Source organism: Pseudophryne corroboree (assembly GCF_028390025.1).
Source record: "Pseudophryne corroboree isolate aPseCor3 chromosome 3 unlocalized genomic scaffold, aPseCor3.hap2 SUPER_3_unloc_22, whole genome shotgun sequence".
Lineage (NCBI taxonomy): Eukaryota > Metazoa > Chordata > Amphibia > Anura > Myobatrachidae > Pseudophryne > Pseudophryne corroboree.
The window spans coordinates 626,467-648,961 of NW_026967511.1; the positions used below are offsets into that span (position 1 = coordinate 626,467).

Here is a 22,495-nt window from a genome sequence, read left to right on the forward strand (position 1 = left end):
TTGGTTCTCTGATAAACTATACTAGTCAGACAGCAGAAGAATCCATGTGTGAGATACAGGCCTGTTCTGGGACAGGATCACCATCAGGAGAACACTGGGTGGTAACGTATACATGTAACGCTGATGTGACTGGTTCTCTGATGATCTATACTAGTCAGACAGCAGAAGAATCCATGTGGGAGATACAGGCCTGTTCTGGGACAGGACCACCATCAGGAGACCACTGGGTGGTAACGTATACATGTAACGCTGATGTGACTGGTTCTCTGATGAACTATACTAGTCAGACAGCAGAAGAATCCATGTGTGAGATACAGGCCTGTTCTGGGACAGGACCACCATCAGGAGAACACTTAGTGGTAACGTATACATGTAACGCTGATGTGACTGGTTCTCTGATGAACTATACTAGTCAGACAGCAGAAGAATCCATGTGTGAGAAACAGGCCTGTTCTGGGACAGGACCACCATCAGGAGACCACTGGGTGGTAACGTATACATGTAACGCTGATGTGACTGGTTCTCTGATGAACTATACTAGTCAGACAGCAGAAGAATCCATGTGTGAGATACAGGCCTGTACTGGGACCTGATCACCATCAGGAGACCACTGGGTGGTAACGTATACATGTAACGCTGATGTGACTGGTTCTCTGATGAACTATACTAGTCAGACAGCAGAAGAATCCATGTGGGAGATACAGATCTGTTCTGGGACAGGACCACCATCAGGAGACCACTGGGTGGTAACGTATACATGTAACGCTGATGTGACTGGTTCTCTGATGTACTATACTAGTCAGACAGCAGAAGAATCCATGTGGGAGATACAGGCCTGTCCTGGGACAGGACCACCATCAGGAGACCACTGGGTGGTAACGTATACATGTAACGCTGATGTGACTGGTTCTCTGATGAACTATACTAGTCAGACAGCAGAAGAATCCATGTGTGAGATACAGGCCTGTACTTGGACCTGACCACCATCAGGAGACCACTGGGTGGTAACGTATACATGTAACGCTGATGTGACTGGTTCTCTGATGAACTATACTAGTCAGACAGCAGAAGAATCCATGTGGGAGATACAGGCCTGTTCTGGGACAGGACCACCATCAGGAGACCACTGGGTGGTAACGTATACATGTAACGCTGATGTGACTGGTTCTCTGATGAACTATACTAGTCAGACAGCAGAAGAATCCATGTGTGAGATACAGGCCTGTTCTGGGACAGGACCACCATCAGGAGAACACTGGGTGGTAACGTATACATGTAACGCTGATGTGACTGGTTCTCTGATGATCTATGCTAGTGAGACAGCAGAAGAATCCATGTGGGAGATACAGGCCTGTTCTGGGACCTGACCACCATCAGACCACTGGGTGGTAACGTATACATGTAACGCTGATGTGACTGGTTCTCTGATGAACTATACTAGTCAGACAGCAGAAGAATCCATGTGTGAGATACAGGCCTGTACTGGGACCTGACCACCATCAGGAGACCACTGGGTGGTAACGTATACATGTAACGCTGATGTGACTGGTTCTCTGATGAACTATACTAGTCAGACAGCAAAAGAATCCATGTGGGAGATACAGGCCTGTTCTGGGACAGGACCACCATCAGGAGACCACTGGGTGGTAACGTATACATGTAACGCTGATGTGACTGGTTCTCTGCTGTACTATACTAGTCAGACAGCAGAAGAATCCATGTGGGAGATACAGGCCTGTACTGGGACCTGACCACCATCAGGAGACCACTGGGTGGTAACGTATACATGTAACGCTAATGTGACTGGTTCTCTGATAAACTATACTAGTCAGACAGCAGAAGACTCCATGTGGGAGATACAGACCTGTTCTGGGACAGGACCACCATCAGGAGACCACTGGGTGGTAACGTATACATGTAACGCTGATGTGACTGGTTCTCTGATGAACTATACTAGTCAGACAGCAGAAGAATCCATATGGGAGATACAGGCCTGTTCTGGGACAGGACCACCATCAGGAGACCACTGGGTGGTAACGTATACATGTAACGCTGATGTGACTGGTTCTCTGATGAACTATACTAGTCAGACAGCAGAAGAATCCATATGGGAGATACAGGCCTGTTCTGGGACAGGACCACCATCAGGAGACCACTGGGTGGTAACGTATACATGTAACGCTGATGTGACTGGTTCTCTGATGAACTATACTAGTCAGACAGCAGAAGAATCCATATGGGAGATACAGGCCTGTTCTGGGACCTGACCACCATCAGGAGACCACTGGGTGGTAACGTATACATGTAACGCTGATGTGACTGGTTCTCTGATGATCTATACTAGTGAGACAGCAGAAGAATCCATGTGTGAGATACAGGCCTGTTCTGGGACAGGACCACCATCAGGAGACCACTGGGTGGTAACGTATACATGTAACGCTGATGTGACTGGTTCTCTGCTGTACTATACTAGTCAGACAGCAGAAGAATCCATGTGGGAGATACAGGCCTGTACTGGGACAGGACCACCATCAGGAGACCACTGGGTGGTAACGTATACATGTAATGCTGATGTGACTGGTTCTCTGATGAACTATACTAGTCAGACAGCAGAAGAATCCATGTGTGAGATACAGGCCTGTTCTGGGACCTGACCACCATCAGGAGACCACTGGGTGGTAACGTATACATGTAATGCTGATGTGACTGGTTCTCTGATGATCTATACTAGTGAGACAGCAGAAGAATCCATGTGTGAGATACAGGCCTGTTCTGGGACAGGACCACCATCAGGAGACCACTGGGTGGTAACGTATACATGTAACGCTGATGTGACTGGTTCTATGCTGTACTATACTAGTCAGACAGCAGAAGAGTCCATGTGGGAGATACAGGCCTGTACTGGGACCTGACCACCATCAGGAGACCACTGGGTGGTAACGTATACATGTAATGCTGATGTGACTGGTTCTCTGATGAACTATACTAGTCAGACAGCAGAAGAATCCATGTGTGAGATACAGGCCTGTTCTGGGACAGGACCACCATCAGGAGACCACTGGGTGGTAACGTATACATGTAACGCTGATGTGACTGGTTCTCTGCTGTACTATACTAGTCAGACAGCAGAAGAATCCATGTGGGAGATACAGGCCTGTACTGGGACCTGACCACCATCAGGAGACCACTGGGTGGTAACGTATACATGTAACGCTAATGTGACTGGTTCTCTGATAAACTATACTAGTCAGACAGCAGAAGACTCCATGTGGGAGATACAGACCTGTTCTGGGACAGGACCACCATCAGGAGACCACTGGGTGGTAACGTATACATGTAACGCTGATGTGACTGGTTCTCTGATGAACTATACTAGTCAGACAGCAGAAGAATCCATATGGGAGATACAGGCCTGTTCTGGGACAGGACCACCATCAGGAGACCACTGGGTGGTAACGTATACATGTAATGCTGATGTGACTGGTTCTCTGATGAACTATACTAGTCAGACAGCAGAAGAATCCATGTGGGAGATACAGGCCTGTTCTGGGACAGGACCACCATCAGGAGACCACTGGGTGGTAACGTATACATGTAACGCTGATGTGACTGGTTCTCTGATGAACTATACTAGTCAGACAGCAGAAGAATCCATGTGTGAGATACAGGCCTGTTCTGGGACAGGACCACCATCAGGAGAACACTGGGTGGTAACGTATACATGTAACGCTGATGTGACTGGTTCTCTGATGAACTATACTAGTCAGACAGCAGAAGAATCCATGTGTGAGATACAGGCCTGTACTGGGACCTGACCACCATCAGGAGACCACTGGGTGGTAACGTATACATGTAACGCTGATGTGACTGGTTCTCTGATGATCTATACTAGTCAGACAGCAGAAGAATCCATGTGGGAGATACAGGCCTGTTCTGGGACAGGACCACCATCAGGAGACCACTGGGTGGTAACGTATACATGTAATGCTGATGTGACTGGTTCTCTGATGAACTATACTAGTCAGACAGCAGAAGAATCCATGTGTGAGATACAGGCCTGTTCTGGGACAGGACCACCATCAGGAGAACACTGGGTGGTAACGTATACATGTAACGCTGATGTGACTGGTTCTCTGATGAACTATACTAGTCAGACAGCAGAAGAATCCATGTGTGAGATACAGGCCTGTACTGGGACCTGACCACCATCAGGAGACCACTGGGTGGTAACGTATACATGTAATGCTGATGTGACTGGTTCTCTGATGAACTATACTAGTCAGACAGCAGAAGAATCCATGTGGGAGATACAGGCCTGTTCTGGGACAGGACCACCATCAGGAGACCACTGGGTGGTAACGTATACATGTAACGCTGATGTGACTGGTTCTCTGATGAACTATACTAGTCAGACAGCAGAAGAATCCATGTGTGAGATACAGGCCTGTTCTGGGACAGGACCACCATCAGGAGAACACTGGGTGGTAACGTATACATGTAACGCTGATGTGACTGGTTCTCTGATGAACTATACTAGTCAGACAGCAGAAGAATCCATATGGGAGATACAGGCCTGTTCTGGGACAGGACCACCATCAGGAGACCACTGGGTGGTAACGTATACATGTAACGCTGATGTGACTGGTTCTCTGATGAACTATACTAGTCAGACAGCAGAAGAATCCATATGGGAGATACAGGCCTGTTCTGGGACCTGACCACCATCAGGAGACCACTGGGTGGTAACGTATACATGTAACGCTGATGTGACTGGTTCTCTGATGATCTATACTAGTGAGACAGCAGAAGAATCCATGTGTGAGATACAGGCCTGTTCTGGGACAGGACCACCATCAGGAGACCACTGGGTGGTAACGTATACATGTAACGCTGATGTGACTGGTTCTCTGCTGTACTATACTAGTCAGACAGCAGAAGAATCCATGTGGGAGATACAGGCCTGTACTGGGACAGGACCACCATCAGGAGACCACTGGGTGGTAACGTATACATGTAATGCTGATGTGACTGGTTCTCTGATGAACTATACTAGTCAGACAGCAGAAGAATCCATGTGTGAGATACAGGCCTGTTCTGGGACCTGACCACCATCAGGAGACCACTGGGTGGTAACGTATACATGTAATGCTGATGTGACTGGTTCTCTGATGATCTATACTAGTGAGACAGCAGAAGAATCCATGTGTGAGATACAGGCCTGTTCTGGGACAGGACCACCATCAGGAGACCACTGGGTGGTAACGTATACATGTAACGCTGATGTGACTGGTTCTATGCTGTACTATACTAGTCAGACAGCAGAAGAGTCCATGTGGGAGATACAGGCCTGTACTGGGACCTGACCACCATCAGGAGACCACTGGGTGGTAACGTATACATGTAATGCTGATGTGACTGGTTCTCTGATGAACTATACTAGTCAGACAGCAGAAGAATCCATGTGTGAGATACAGGCCTGTTCTGGGACAGGACCACCATCAGGAGACCACTGGGTGGTAACGTATACATGTAACGCTGATGTGACTGGTTCTCTGCTGTACTATACTAGTCAGACAGCAGAAGAATCCATGTGGGAGATACAGGCCTGTACTGGGACCTGACCACCATCAGGAGACCACTGGGTGGTAACGTATACATGTAACGCTAATGTGACTGGTTCTCTGATAAACTATACTAGTCAGACAGCAGAAGACTCCATGTGGGAGATACAGACCTGTTCTGGGACAGGACCACCATCAGGAGACCACTGGGTGGTAACGTATACATGTAACGCTGATGTGACTGGTTCTCTGATGAACTATACTAGTCAGACAGCAGAAGAATCCATATGGGAGATACAGGCCTGTTCTGGGACAGGACCACCATCAGGAGACCACTGGGTGGTAACGTATACATGTAATGCTGATGTGACTGGTTCTCTGATGAACTATACTAGTCAGACAGCAGAAGAATCCATGTGGGAGATACAGGCCTGTTCTGGGACAGGACCACCATCAGGAGACCACTGGGTGGTAACGTATACATGTAACGCTGATGTGACTGGTTCTCTGATGAACTATACTAGTCAGACAGCAGAAGAATCCATGTGTGAGATACAGGCCTGTTCTGGGACAGGACCACCATCAGGAGAACACTGGGTGGTAACGTATACATGTAACGCTGATGTGACTGGTTCTCTGATGAACTATACTAGTCAGACAGCAGAAGAATCCATGTGTGAGATACAGGCCTGTACTGGGACCTGACCACCATCAGGAGACCACTGGGTGGTAACGTATACATGTAACGCTGATGTGACTGGTTCTCTGATGATCTATACTAGTCAGACAGCAGAAGAATCCATGTGGGAGATACAGGCCTGTTCTGGGACAGGACCACCATCAGGAGACCACTGGGTGGTAACGTATACATGTAATGCTGATGTGACTGGTTCTCTGATGAACTATACTAGTCAGACAGCAGAAGAATCCATGTGTGAGATACAGGCCTGTTCTGGGACAGGACCACCATCAGGAGAACACTGGGTGGTAACGTATACATGTAACGCTGATGTGACTGGTTCTCTGATGAACTATACTAGTCAGACAGCAGAAGAATCCATGTGTGAGATACAGGCCTGTACTGGGACCTGACCACCATCAGGAGACCACTGGGTGGTAACGTATACATGTAATGCTGATGTGACTGGTTCTCTGATGAACTATACTAGTCAGACAGCAGAAGAATCCATGTGGGAGATACAGGCCTGTTCTGGGACAGGACCACCATCAGGAGACCACTGGGTGGTAACGTATACATGTAACGCTGATGTGACTGGTTCTCTGATGAACTATACTAGTCAGACAGCAGAAGAATCCATGTGTGAGATACAGGCCTGTTCTGGGACAGGACCACCATCAGGAGAACACTGGGTGGTAACGTATACATGTAACGCTGATGTGACTGGTTCTCTGATGAACTATACTAGTCAGACAGCAGAAGAATCCATGTGGGAGACACAGGCCTGTTCTGGGACAGGACCACCATCAGGAGACCACTGGGTGGTAACGTATACATGTAACGCTGATGTGACTGGTTCTCTGCTGTACTATACTAGTCAGACAGCAGAAGAATCCATGTGGGAGATACAGGCCTGTACTGGGACCTGACCACCATCAGGAGACCACTGGGTGGTAACGTATACATGTAACGCTAATGTGACTGGTTCTCTGATGAACTATACTAGTCAGACAGCAGAAGAATCCATGTGTGAGATACAGGCCTGTTCTGGGACAGGACCACCATCAGGAGAACACTGGGTGGTAACGTATACATGTAACGCTGATGTGACTGGTTCTCTGATGATCTATACTAGTGAGACAGCAGAAGAATCCATGTGGGAGATACAGGCCTGTTCTGGGACAGGACCACCATCAGGAGACCACTGGGTGGTAACGTATACATGTAACGCTGATGTGACTGGTTCTCTGATGAACTATACTAGTCAGACAGCAGAAGAATCCATGTGTGAGATACAGGCCTGTACTGGGACCTGTCCACCATCAGGAGACCACTGGGTGGTAACGTATACATGTAACGCTGATGTGACTGGTTCTCTGATGAACTATACTAGTCAGACAGCAGAAGAATCCATGTGGGAGATACAGGCCTGTTCTGGGACAGGACCACCATCAGGAGACCACTGGGTGGTAACGTATACATGTAACGCTGATGTGACTGGTTCTCTGATGAACTATACTAGTCAGACAGCAGAAGAATCCATGTGTGAGATACAGGCCTGTACTGGGACCTGACCACCATCAGGAGACCACTGGGTGGTAACGTATACATGTAACGCTGATGTGACTGGTTCTCTGATGAACTATACTAGTCAGACAGCAGAAGAATCCATGTGGGAGATACAGGCCTGTTCTGGGACAGGACCACCATCAGGAGACCACTGGGTGGTAACGTATACATGTAACGCTGATGTGACTGGTTCTCTGCTGTACTATACTAGTCAGACAGCAGAAGAATCCATGTGGGAGATACAGGCCTGTACTGGGACCTGACCACCATCAGGAGACCACTGGGTGGTAACGTATACATGTAACGCTAATGTGACTGGTTCTCTGATAAACTATACTAGTCAGACAGCAGAAGACTCCATGTGGGAGATACAGACCTGTTCTGGGACAGGACCACCATCAGGAGACCACTGGGTGGTAACGTATACATGTAACGCTGATGTGACTGGTTCTCTGATGAACTATACTAGTCAGACAGCAGAAGAATCCATATGGGAGATACAGGCCTGTTCTGGGACCTGACCACCATCAGGAGACCACTGGGTGGTAACGTATACATGTAATGCTGATGTGACTGGTTCTCTGATGATCTATACTAGTGAGACAGCAGAAGAATCCATGTGTGAGATACAGGCCTGTTCTGGGACAGGACCACCATCAGGAGACCACTGGGTGGTAACGTATACATGTAACGCTGATGTGACTGGTTCTCTGCTGTACTATACTAGTCAGACAGCAGAAGAATCCATGTGGGAGATACAGGCCTGTACTGGGACCTGACCACCATCAGGAGACCACTGGGTGGTAACGTATACATGTAATGCTGATGTGACTGGTTCTCTGATGAACTATACTAGTCAGACAGCAGAAGAATCCATGTGTGAGATACAGGCCTGTTCTGGGACCTGACCACCATCAGGAGACCACTGGGTGGTAACGTATACATGTAACGCTGATGTGACTGGTTCTCTGCTGTACTATACTAGTCAGACAGCAGAAGAATCCATGTGGGAGATACAGGCCTGTACTGGGACCTGACCACCATCAGGAGACCACTGGGTGGTAACGTATACATGTAACGCTAATGTGACTGGTTCTCTGATAAACTATACTAGTCAGACAGCAGAAGAATCCATGTGGGAGATACAGGCCTGTACTGGGACCTGACCACCATCAGGAGACCACTGGGTGGTAACGTATACATGTAATGCTGATGTGACTGGTTCTCTGATGAACTATACTAGTCAGACAGCAGAAGAATCCATGTGGGAGATACAGGCCTGTTCTGGGACAGGACCACCATCAGGAGACCACTGGGTGGTAACGTATACATGTAACGCTGATGTGACTGGTTCTCTGATGAACTATACTAGTCAGACAGCAGAAGAATCCATGTGGGAGATACAGGCCTGTTCTGGGACAGGACCACCATCAGGAGACCACTGGGTGGTAACGTATACATGTAACGCTGATGTGACTGGTTCTCTGCTGTACTATACTAGTCAGACAGCAGAAGAATCCATGTGGGAGATACAGGCCTGTACTGGGACCTGACCACCATCAGGAGACCACTGGGTGGTAACGTATACATGTAACGCTAATGTGACTGGTTCTCTGATAAACTATACTAGTCAGACAGCAGAAGACTCCATGTGGGAGATACAGACCTGTTCTGGGACAGGACCACCATCAGGAGACCACTGGGTGGTAACGTATACATGTAACGCTGATGTGACTGGTTCTCTGATGAACTATACTAGTCAGACAGCAGAAGAATCCATATGGGAGATACAGGCCTGTTCTGGGACAGGACCACCATCAGGAGACCACTGGGTGGTAACGTATACATGTAATGCTGATGTGACTGGTTCTCTGATGAACTATACTAGTCAGACAGCAGAAGAATCCATGTGGGAGATACAGGCCTGTTCTGGGACAGGACCACCATCAGGAGACCACTGGGTGGTAACGTATACATGTAACGCTGATGTGACTGGTTCTCTGATGAACTATACTAGTCAGACAGCAGAAGAATCCATGTGTGAGATACAGGCCTGTTCTGGGACAGGACCACCATCAGGAGAACACTGGGTGGTAACGTATACATGTAACGCTGATGTGACTGGTTCTCTGATGAACTATACTAGTCAGACAGCAGAAGAATCCATGTGTGAGATACAGGCCTGTACTGGGACCTGACCACCATCAGGAGACCACTGGGTGGTAACGTATACATGTAACGCTGATGTGACTGGTTCTCTGATGATCTATACTAGTCAGACAGCAGAAGAATCCATGTGGGAGATACAGGCCTGTTCTGGGACAGGACCACCATCAGGAGACCACTGGGTGGTAACGTATACATGTAACGCTGATGTGACTGGTTCTCTGATGAACTATACTAGTCAGACAGCAGAAGAATCCATGTGGGAGATACAGGCCTGTACTGGGACCTGACCACCATCAGGAGACCACTGGGTGGTAACGTATACATGTAACGCTGATGTGACTGGTTCTCTGATGTACTATACTAGTCAGACAGCAGAAGAATCCATGTGGGAGATACAGACCTGTTCTGGGACAGGACCACCATCAGGAGACCACTGGGTGGTAACGTATACATGTAACGCTGATGTGACTGGTTCTCTGATGAACTATACTAGTCAGACAGCAGAAGAATCCATGTGGGAGATACAGGCCTGTTCTGGGACAGGACCACCATCAGGAGACCACTGGGTGGTAACGTATACATGTAACGCTGATGTGACTGGTTCTCTGATGAACTATACTAGTCAGACAGCAGAAGAATCCATGTGGGAGATACAGGCCTGTACTGGGACCTGACCACCATCAGGAGACCACTGGGTGGTAACGTATACATGTAACGCTAATGTGACTGGTTCTCTGATAAACTATACTAGTCAGACAGCAGAAGACTCCATGTGGGAGATACAGACCTGTTCTGGGACAGGACCACCATCAGGAGACCACTGGGTGGTAACGTATACATGTCACGCTGATGTGACTGGTTCTGTGATAAACTATACAAGTTGGTGGGACATAAGGGACTTTCTGATTACATGTTATGATGATATCCCCCCCCCTCACCTTCGTGTATAGTAGAAGAGGGGAGGTGGCGAGGAGGTCACTGCCTTCTAACCTTTACAATGTGGTACTGAAGCCAGTAATATATGGAGCATCTTTAAAGGTCCACAAGACCTTCTCCGTTGGGACTACAGATACAAGACTGTAATATAACTTGTGCTGACGCAGTGGATGTAAGAGGTGATAATATCAGTAGATTCTTCATACGACGCAGTAGCGCCCTATTTACTGACTACAGATAACATATATTACAATATATTATGGGTAAGCGGTAGGAGGGCACAACTGGGGGGGGGGGGTGTATCTCCATCACAGAGTGATAATTATCTCGTCACTGGACCAATCTTATTAAATATGAGTCTAACAGCATCTCCAGATAAAAGGGGAGGGGGGCTATGGGAAGGTGGCAGGGGCAGAAATGCTCCTTGTGTGTATACCACCCCCTATGTGTGTATTGCGCCTCCTATGTGTGTATACCGCCCCCTATGTGTATACACTGCCCCCTATGTGTGTATACCGCCCCCTATGTGTGTATACCTCCTCCAATGTGTGTATAGCGCCTCCTATGTGTATATACCGCCCCTATGTGTATATAGCTCCTCCTATGTGTGTATACCTCCCCCCTATGTGTATATACAGCCCCCTATGTGTGTATAGCGCCCCCTGTGTAGCGCCCTCTATGTGTATATACCGCCCCCTATGTGTATATATCTCCCCCCTATGTGTATATACTGCCCCCTATGTGTGTATAGCGCCCCCTATGTGTGTATAGCGCCCCCTATGTGTATATATCTCCCCCCTATGTGTATATACCTCCCCCTATGTGTGTATAGCGCCCCCTATGTGTATATACCGCCCCCTATGTGTGTATACCGCCCCCCTTTGTGTATACCGCCCCCCTATGTGTATATACCGTCCCCCTATGTGTGTATAGCGCCCCCTGTGTGTGTATAGCGCCCCCTATGTGTATATATCTCCCCCCTATGTGTATATACCTCCCCCTATGTGTGTATAGCGCCCCCTATGTGTATATACCGCCCCCTATGTGTGTATACCGCCCCCCTATGTGTACATACCGCCCCCTATGTGTGTATACCACCCCCTATGTGTGTATTGCGCCTCCTATGTGTGTATACCGCCCCCTATGTGTGTATACCGCCCCCTATGTGTATACACTGCCCCCTATGTGTGTATACCGCCCCCTATGTGTGTATACCTCCTCCAATGTGTGTATAGCGCCTCCTATGTGTATATACCGCCCCTATGTGTATATAGCTCCTCCTATGTGTGTATACCTCCCCCCTATGTGTATATACAGCCCCCTATGTGTGTATAGCGCCCTCTATGTGTATATACCGCCCCCTATGTGTATATATCTCCCCCCTATGTGTATATACTGCCCCCTATGTGTGTATAGCGCCCCCTATGTGTATAGCGCCCCCTATGTGTATATATCTCCCCCCTATGTGTATATACCTCCCCCTATGTGTGTATAGCGCCCCCTATGTGTATATACCGCCCCCAATGTGTGTATACCGCCCCCCTATGTGTATATACCGCCCCCTATGTGTGTATACCGCCCCCCTCTGTGTAAATACCGTCCCCCTATGTGTGTATAGCGCCCCCTATGTGTGTATACCGCCCCCCTATGTGTATATACCGCCCCCTATGTGTGTATACCGCCCCCTATGTGTAACACCCTGTATGAGCAGTGACATCAGTGTGTGCAGTGATGTGTGTGTATGACACGGGTAATATACTCTCCATGCACCACACACTGCAGCACATACACCCTGCCCGGCAGGAGAGGGGGCGGCGGCCATTACCTGGAGGAGACCGGGGGCGGAGCTCTGTGTACAGGAAGGGGCGGGGCGGTGTTTCCGGGTCACCGTCTCACGTAGCGCATGGGATTATGGGAAGGGACAGGCGCCGTCACTCAGCAACCAGCAGCAGCCCCGCCCACTCTCCCGCCATAGGCCGCAGTGTCCCGTCACTCATGAATCAGCCCCGCCCTCTCTCGCCCCCGTTTCCCGCCAATGGTCGCAGCGTCCCGTCACTCAGTCACCCTCTCACGCGTTCTAAAAATACGCAGCCCCGACCAGTCTCCTTCCCATAGGCCGCAGCATACGTCTGTCACTCAGCCACAGCCAGTCCGGTCCGCTCTCTCTCCCATAGGCAACAATAACCCGTCAGTCAGCCAGCCCCGCCCCTGTCTCCCGCCAATTGTCGAAAATACCCGTCACTCATTCTCACACACCCGCCCATAGGCCGCAGCACAGTCCCCGCCCTCCTCTGCCTTCCGGTCACTGTATACGTCATTATCTGCTGCTCCCACAGACTAAGCCAAGATGGCGGCGCCCATAGGGAGCCAGCAACATGGCGCCTGCCCCCTCCTGATGCTGTGCTGTGTGTGTATGATGTGTACAGATCCCCTGTAGGGGCAGGAGGCGCTGATATGGGGGGGAGGAAAGTGATACTATGCTGGTGCTAATGCCCAGTGACAGGGGAGGAGGACAGAGGTAACAGTGATCACCTCACCTGGGTACATGCCCCTCACCCATACTTGCCTGCCCTACATTTGAAAAAGCATTTGAGGGAGATTGCAAAAGTAACACCTATGTGCGCGGGCGTGTACTGCTACATCGGAGAGGCGTGTCATGAAAATGACTTCCAAATGTACACGAGCCCCAAAATTTGTAAGATTTATTTGTTGAAGAAAAGACACTGATACAGTATGTTGCAGGATTTGTTTGTGTATTGTGTAAGCTTATTTAAAAGACATGTAGCCATAGGGATCATTGTGCCTTATAACCAATGCAGGGAAATGGCGCTGATGAGCCCATCTGAGTGTATGTATCTCTGACATCTGTTTTCCCCCAAGAATGTAACAGCTATATAATGGTGATAAGGTGCAATCAGGGAGATTGCTGGATTATTCAGGGAGTGAGGGAGATTGCTACTGTTTCAGGGAGTCTCCTGCAGAATGAGGGAGGGTAGGCAACTATGCCCTCACCCTGTCTCCCCCTCTCACACCTCACCTGGGTACATGCCCCTCACTGCCCACTAGGGATGTCCATCACTGTGTTACCTGTGTAATACCCCCGCCCTGTCTCCCCATCTCACACCTCACCTGGGTACATGCCCCTCAGTGCCCACTAGGGATGTCCATCGCTGTGTTACCTGTGTAATGCCCCCGCCCTGTCTCCCCCTCGTGCCCCTCACTGCCCACTAGGGATGTTCATTGCTACGTTACCTGTGTAATACCCCCGCCCTGTCTCACCCCTCACACCTCACCTGGGTACATGCCCCTCACTGCCTGCTAGGGATGTCCATCGCTGCGTCACCTGTGTAATACCCCCTCCCTGTCTCCCCCTCTTACACCTCACCTGGGTACATGCCCCTCACTGCCCACTAGGGATGGCCATCGCTGCTTTACCTGTGTAATGCCCCCCACCCTGTCTCCCCCCTCTCACACCTCACCTGGGTACATACCCCTCACTGCCTGCTAGGGTTGTCCATTGCTGTTACCTGTGTAGTGCCCCCGCCCTGTCTCCCCCTCTCACACCTCACCTGGGTACATGCCCCTCACTGCTCATTAGGGATGTCCATCACTGTGTTACCTGTGTAATGCCCCCGCCCTGTCTCCCCCTCTCACACCTTACCTGAGTACATGCCCCTCACTGCCCACTAGGGATGGTTATCACTGTGTTACCTGTGTAATACCCCCACCCTGTCTCCCCCTCTTACACCTCACCTGGGTACATGCCCCTCACTGCCCACTAGGGATGTCCATCGCTTTGTCACCTGTGTAATGCCCCCCCCGCCCTGTCTCCCCTCTCACACCTCACCTGGGTACATGCCCCTCACTGCCTGCTAGGGATGTCCATTGCTGCGTTACCTGTGTAATACCCCCTCCCTGTCTCCCCCTCTTACACCTCACCTGGGTACATGCCCCTCACTGCCCGCTAGGGATGTCCATCGCTGTCTTACCTGTGTAATGCCCACGCCCTGTCTCCCCCTCTCACACCTCACCTGGGTACATGCCCCTCACTGCCCACTAGGGATGTCCATCGCTGTGTTACCTGTGTAATGCCCCCGCCCTGTCTTCCCCTCTCACACCTCACCTGGGTACATGCTCCTCACTGCCCACTAGGGATGGCCATCACTGCTTTACCTGTGTAATGCCCCCCTCTCACACCTCACCTGGGTACATGCCCCTCACTGCCTGCTAGGGATGTCCATCGCTGCATCACCTGTGTAATATCCCCTCCCTGTCTCCCCCTCTTACACCTCACCTGGGTACATGCCCCTCACTGCCCGCTAGGGATGTCCATCGCTGTGTTACCTGTGTAATGCCCCCGCCCTGTCTCCCCCCTCTCACACCTCACTTGGGTACATGCCCCTCACTGCCCACTAGGGATGTCCATCGCTGTGTAATGGGCATTACGCTGTGTAATAATGTGTAATGGGCATTACGCTGTGTAATAATGTGTAATGGGCATTACGGTGTGTAATAATGTGTAATGGTCATAACGGTGTGTAATCATGTGTAATGGGAATTACGCTGCTGTGTAATAATGTGTAATGGGCATAATGGTGTATAATAATGTGTAATGGGCATTACGGTGTGTAATAATGTGTAATGGGCATTACAGTATGTAATAATGTGTAATGGGCATTACGGTGTATAATAATGTGTAATGGGCAGTACGGTGTGTAATAATGTGTAATGGGCATTACGGTGTGTAATAATGTGTAATGGTCATAACTGATAAAGCTGATTATTTACCTTATAACATTCACTATATGTGGGTCAGTACGCAATTGGTGTATGGGGTACCGTAAGGGTACGCAATTAGCGTAGCGGACGCTTAGCCGTGGTCGAGACGCACGAGTGGCACGCTCGCTCACAGCTTTACACTTGGTATCGAGCACGCTATAGGCGACCGACTACCGTAATGCTACGCTACTAGCGTAGCGGACGCTGTGACCACGAGAGGAACACGAGCGGCGCAGACGCTCACGGGATGACACTCAGTAAACCTTGTTAGAAACACACTAAAGGGATATACTTATTTTGTAAACCTTAACACTGAAATACTGTAGCGATATAACGCTTCTTAACCTTTTTAATATAAAAGCTGCTTGAGCGATTGAGACGCTCCGAATACCCTCAGCAATGTAATAAACACACAATACCTTGCTAAGGCTCCAAAACCTTTACTAACGAGATTTAGTTATATCAAAAGGGAAAATACAGTTAACATCTTATACACTACAGGCTAACATCAATATCTAACAGAATAACTACACATAAATATACAATAGCGGCACAATCGCAAACAATAACATACAATGAGAGAGAGTAAAAGAGAGAACGTGGCAAAATACAGTCAGAGAATAAAGGTGGTCACAGAGAGAAACTTACACACTGGGGAATGATTCGCTGCGCAGTCCTGGTCACCAGCTCTCGAGTTAGTCAATGATGAAAACCTTTTGTGGAGAGTAGACTGAGCTGGCCCAGCCTGGCTGTTTCTTATATACCCTGCATACAGTACACTACAAAGGGACCTATAATCTCATTGTTCATTGGACACAGGAATGTCTCCCCGCATTATAACAAAAGGTCATAGGTTGGTTTGAACAGGTGGGCTGTGACTATATCGAACTGCTCAGGTGGGAGGGAATCTCAGGATTCCCGCCGCATGGATAATGAACCGCAAATACAGTAAATGTCCAGAAACTACTAATAGACATAACTATACGCAGGAGCGATTAATCTTTACCTAACCAGCACCGGATTGTTCCTAATAAAATGTTCTTTAGTTAGGTACCAAACACCACCGCTCAGACCCTATCTGACCCTTCGTATAATGCAAAGAGGAATTTCTCTGTCCAGGGACCAGTTACATTAAACAAACTTACAGTTATTATTAAGGGGAACATTACCTATAAAACATACTATTTGGATTTACTATGTAACGATTGAGTCGCCCGCCAGACGCACACAAACTCTACTGTAAATGCACATACCACGCGCCCGAGCGCATGGCCGTGGAGGCGCCGTCACGCAACTGCGAGTATGCGTACGCACGGGAGAGAATGTGCACGTGCAGCGGGCAAGCGCATGGGGTGAATATATGGCAACGTGTAGCATGATATTTTTCGACTTTGACAGTCCACCCTTTGGCAGTCACCAATAACTGCCACTTCCTAAAACAGTTCAAAAAGAGAAAAATATATGTCATCATGTAAATACCTTTTTATGATTGGGTAAAGGGAGGAGAGGAGAAGGTGGGAAAAGTATGACCTAGTGAGATAGTAGAAGCATGTGTGTATGAATCCATGTTTGGGGGGTCATGTATCATCGTGCCGTACGTGTTTTAAATCAAGCTTCGAGGTATTGCGAAGTATACATTTGAATCCTTCTTATCCCGTATTAAGGGTCTGTGGATGGGCTGTCAAACTTTACCAAGCTCTTTTCGGCTTTTGGTTGCAACAAATGGGGGAGCACATTTAGTTGATGATACATGAATGGGGGGGTATGTGAGTGCTGATATCTGTTTCTATATTCCCTATCGACTATGTGTGTCATTACCTGAAGGTTGTAGAGGTGAAGATAAGAAGCAATTATTATAAATGCAGTCATAAACTATGTGAGTTTAGTATGCATTCGCCGATTGAGGTCTTGTCTTGTGTATTGTCTTGATGTACATGTTGTCTGATGTCTCTCGATGCTTTTGCTATAAATGGCGACAAAAGCTTTTCGATTGTCCAGAAAGTTACAGTCACTAACGTATTTGGGCTTTCGTAAAAATTTAAAGTCACTAGGGATATTGGGGGTCTGTGACATAGTTCATCAATGGTCTGTATAAAAGAGGTTGTCAAATTCTTCTTCCAAGTGGATGTCTTTGTACCTTGGAGAAAAACAAAGGAGAAACGGGTGAAAGAAACGGACCGTGGAATCACATTTTCATCACAACATTGTCTCTATCGTTGGGTCATAAATCAAATTTGTTGTTGTTATTACAGTGTCCTCGCTCCTCAGACTCATCACTCTGGTATTACCTTTACACTTCGTTAAAGTCGGAACGCATCTATATATCAGGCCAACCAATATGACGACTCCCAGAATACACAAGATAAATTTCCCTACATGCATAATAATACCTTGGGCCCATTCTCCTAAACCAGAGAACCAATTTCGTGGGTTCAACCATGACACCCAACCGGTCAGCTCATTACCCATAGCAGCGAGAGTGAGATTATGTCTCCTTCGGAACTCCCACTTCAATTGTAAAATGTCATCCATCTTTTGGTCTATGACCTCGGCCGGGTCCTCAGTGCTGTTTGTGATGTACGTGCAGCACTTTATTCCATATTGAGTTGCTAGGGTAACACAATACCCACCTGTCACAGCTGTGAGGTAATTGAGAATCATCCTATGCTGAACCAGATCTGTTTTGTAGGCTTGTAACTCTCTCCCAGTATACCTGAATGTGTCGTCATACATTTCGGTGATATTGTCTAACAAATTTGCTAGCGCAGATATATATCTATAATTTATCACTCCTCTGGCGGTACAAGTGATATCTAACGCGAGTAGGACTTGAATCCCGGTGGATTCATGGATCAGGTCAGAGGCCGGATGCTCTGTTCTTTCTATCAGGTGCCGTTTAACGACGTGCTCATAATGAGTGTGAATATAAGGAGCTTGGGCACCGCGGTGAATGTCTTTCATTTTGATATGGGATACAGTCATTACTTCAGGCAGTACTTTTCCAATGTAACACAATCCTTCTGAGTTTGGGGCAAGCCACTTATACGCCTTTCTCCCGCATATGAAATTTGCATCATCGGGGAGAACATATGGGACGGAGTATGACATTACCATGTTACAAATTTTCCATGTGAAATCTCCTAACCCTAATTCTCCCATCTGTCTAGTACATGTATCTGGTTGTACGATATGTGCACAGTATCCTGGTGATACTTCTCCAACTCGCTGTTACGCACACCAGTGCTAACAGGAGTATACCGGTGTATAAACAGAGAGGGATGCGAAGCAAACGAACTCACAGACAGTATAACATAACATACACAGGAGGTGATGGAATAACTAATAATCACAAAGTGAACGGAGAAGCCCAAGGGCTCAGGAACTGGGTGTCTCCCTAGTGTCAGGAATGCTCAGATGGAATAGAGCGGACAATGAAGCGAGATGTAGTGATTTAACATGTGGAGCACCCGAAATGATGTTGCTAAGAGCAACAGAAAAAACCCCAAAGGGTTACCAACGGGTATGGGAATAAACTCCTTGGTCAGAGATAGAAATATAGACACAAGGAGAGTATCCACAATCCTAACCCCCAATTGCAGGGCACAGGTTAAGCTTACTGCCACTAAACTGACACCTGGACGCCCTGCACAGTGAGGGAGGATTAAGCAAGCAGGTCTGAGCGTACAGCCGCAAACCTGCTGAGTTCGCAGAATAGCAAAAGAACCCTAGCAGGTTAAACAACTGACTCCAGTCTTACTGCTAGGTATGGATTGGCAGAATGAAGTACCGAATCCCAAGGCCTATTCGCAGTAAGCAACAAGTAAATGCAAAGTCACACAGTACTAGCTAACTCTCTGGAACTGACTAACAAACAAAGATTCAGCAGCATTTGCCTAGCCTGAGAGGATGGTTTATATAGCAGCTGTCCATGCTCCACTCAGACCTCACAGACTGTGAGCACAAAACCAGCACCGGATTCCCTGCCGTGCACACAGCCTGTAATCACTACACAGTAAAAACCCGGACCGGAGTATCAGCTGCGCTCAGGTTACTTCGCTAACACTTGCCTCCCGGTTGCCATGGCGAGGTGGCAGCACAGAGCAGGAGATCCTAACAGTACCCCCCCTCTGACGAGGGGTCAAATAACCCCTACCACCGGGTTTATCGGGGAACTGCGAGAAGATAGAGCGTATCAGTCTGGGGGCATGAAGATCACAACTGCGCACCCACGACCGCTCCTCCGGGCCATACCCCTTCCAGTGCACCAAAAATGACAGCCGGCCCCGAACCATCTTGGAGTCAAGAACCCTTTCAACCACAAACTCCCTCTGACCCCGTATCAGAAGAGGAAAAGGTCTTCCACTGGAAGAAGGATTACTAACCGCCAGTTTTAAAAGGGAACAATGAAATGTTTTATTGATACCCAATGAACGGGGCAGATCTAACTGAAATGCCACCGGATTGATAACCCTGGTGATCTTATAAGGGCTGATGAACCGGGGGCCTAATTTATGAGATGGCTGTCTCAACTTCAAATTCTTGGTGGATAACCAGACGAAGTCTCCTAATTTGAAGCTGCAGGGTCTTCTTCTCCGCTTATCAAAAACCCTTTTGGTCACTAATGACACAGACACAAGGGCTTTCTTCACTTTCCTCCAAATACCCCTAAGGGCCGAAACCACAGAGAAACCACCAGGCGTGGAATCCAGGGAGTCAAAAGAATTGGCCTTAGGATGATGCCCATACACACAAAGGAAGGGAGAGATCCCTGTAGCAGAGTGAGCCGCGTTGTTATAGTCAAACTCTGCCATGGACAGATGAGCAACCCAGTCAGTATGACACTTGAAGACATAACACCTGAGGAACTGCTCCAAGGACTGGTTCACCCTCTCAGTCTGCCCATTAGACTGTGGATGGTAGCCTGACGACAAGTTCACAGAAATCTGGATATCAGAGCAAAATGCCCTCCAGAATTTGGCCACAAACTTGGATCCACGGTCAGAGACCACATCAAGTGGCAACCCGTGGAGGCGCACAACATGCTGCATAAATAACTCAGACAGGCGTCTGGCCGATGGCAACACAACCAGTGGAACGAAATGCGCCATCTTCGAAAACCTGTCAACGACAACCCAAATGGCTGTCATCCCCGAGGATTTGGACAAGTCCACCACAAAATCCATGGAAATGTGGGTCCATGGCTTAGATGGAATAGAGAGTGGATGTAATGGGCCGACAGGAACCCCTCTAGGAGTTTTATTTCGGGCACAAACGTCACATGCCCGAACCCACTGATCCACATCCCTAGCCACCGAGGTCCACCACACCGCCCTAGACAGCAACTCCCGAGTTCTGGCAATACCCGGATGCCCTGCCGACCTCTTGGCATGGAATTCCAGGAACACTCGCTGTGTTAACTTAGGAGGCACAAACAAGAGACCTACCGGAAGGTCTGGAGGAGCCTGCTCCTGTGCTCTAAGGACAAATGACAAGAGATCCTGGGTAATGCCCACTTTAATACATGATGGGGACACAATGGGCAATGGCTCCTCGGTGGTCTCTTGGACTGGAGCAAAACTCTGCGAGAGCGCATCAGCCTTGATGTTTTTTGACCCAGGGCGATATGTTATCAAAAAATGAAAGCGAGCAAAAAACAAAGCCCATCGTGCCTGCCTGGCATTGAGACGCTTCGCTGACTCTAAATATGCCAGATTCTTATGGTCAGTGAGAATTGAGACCACAAACTTAGCCCCCTCAAGCCAGTGTCTCCACTCCCCGAGTGCATCCTTTATAGCCAACAATTCCCGGTTACCCACATCATAATTCATCTCGGCAGACGAAAATTTATGGGAAAAGTAAGCACAGGGATGAAGGCGATTATCAGACACCCCCATCTGAGAGAGCACTGCCCCAATACCTAACTCAGAGGCATCCACTTCTACCACAAAAGGACGCTCTGGATCTGGGTGTCGCAGCATCTTGGCCGAGACAAATGCCCTTTTGAGACGGGAAAAGGCCGCTTTGGTCTCACAAGACCAGTGAGCAACATCCGCCCCTTTCTTAGTGAGTGCCACCAAAGGGCCCACTATAGACGAAAATCCAGCGATAAACTGTCTATAAAAATTCGCAAAGCCCAGAAAACGCTGAAATGCCTTCAAACTAGTGGGCTGCGCCCAATCCAGGACTGCCTGTACCTTAGAACCCTCCATTTGGAAACCTTCTGAGGAGATAATATACCCTAGAAATGCGATTTGCTGGACTTCAAATTCGTACTTCTCCAGCTTCGCCCCAAACTGGTGGTCTCTGAGTTTCTGGAGGACTAAGCGTACATGCTTCCGATGTTTCTCCAGGGAATGGGAGAAGATTAGGATGTCATCTAAATATACAACTAAGAATCTATCCAAATATTCCCTGAGCACATCATTCATGAAATCCTGGAAGACTGCCGGGGCATTACAGAGCCCAAAAGGCATCACCAAATATTCATAATGCCCTGAGTGGGTATTAAAGGCAGTCTTCCATTCATCCCCCTCTCTTATTCGGATTAGATTGTACGCACCGCGTAGGTCAATCTTAGAAAAAATGGTGGCAGTACGAAGCTGGTCAAACAAGACCGAAATGAGAGGCAGTGGGTATGAGTTTTTAATCGTGATACGGTTCAATTCCCTGAAGTCGATGCAGGGTCGCAACGAACCGTCCTTTTTACCCACGAAGAAGAACCCCGACCCAACTGGAGACTGTGAAGGTCTGATAAATCCCTTAGCCAAGTTCTCCTGAATGTACTCTGCCATAGCCTGAGTCT

At 48.4% G+C, this 22,495-nt stretch overlaps 1 protein-coding gene across 2 annotated transcripts in view; it reads right to left on the reverse strand.

Moving 5' to 3' along the window:
• The window catches only part of LOC134983734 (oocyte zinc finger protein XlCOF6-like), a 59,562-nt gene extending 46,632 nt beyond the window's left edge, over positions 1 to 12,930 (reverse strand). For both annotated transcript variants that reach the window (XM_063949381.1, XM_063949380.1), the window contains exon 1: positions 12,740 to 12,930. The gene's annotated coding sequence lies outside the window, so the exon portion shown is untranslated. The remainder of the gene's footprint in view (positions 1 to 12,739) is intronic.
• Positions 12,931 to 22,495: the final 9,565 nt, after the last annotated feature.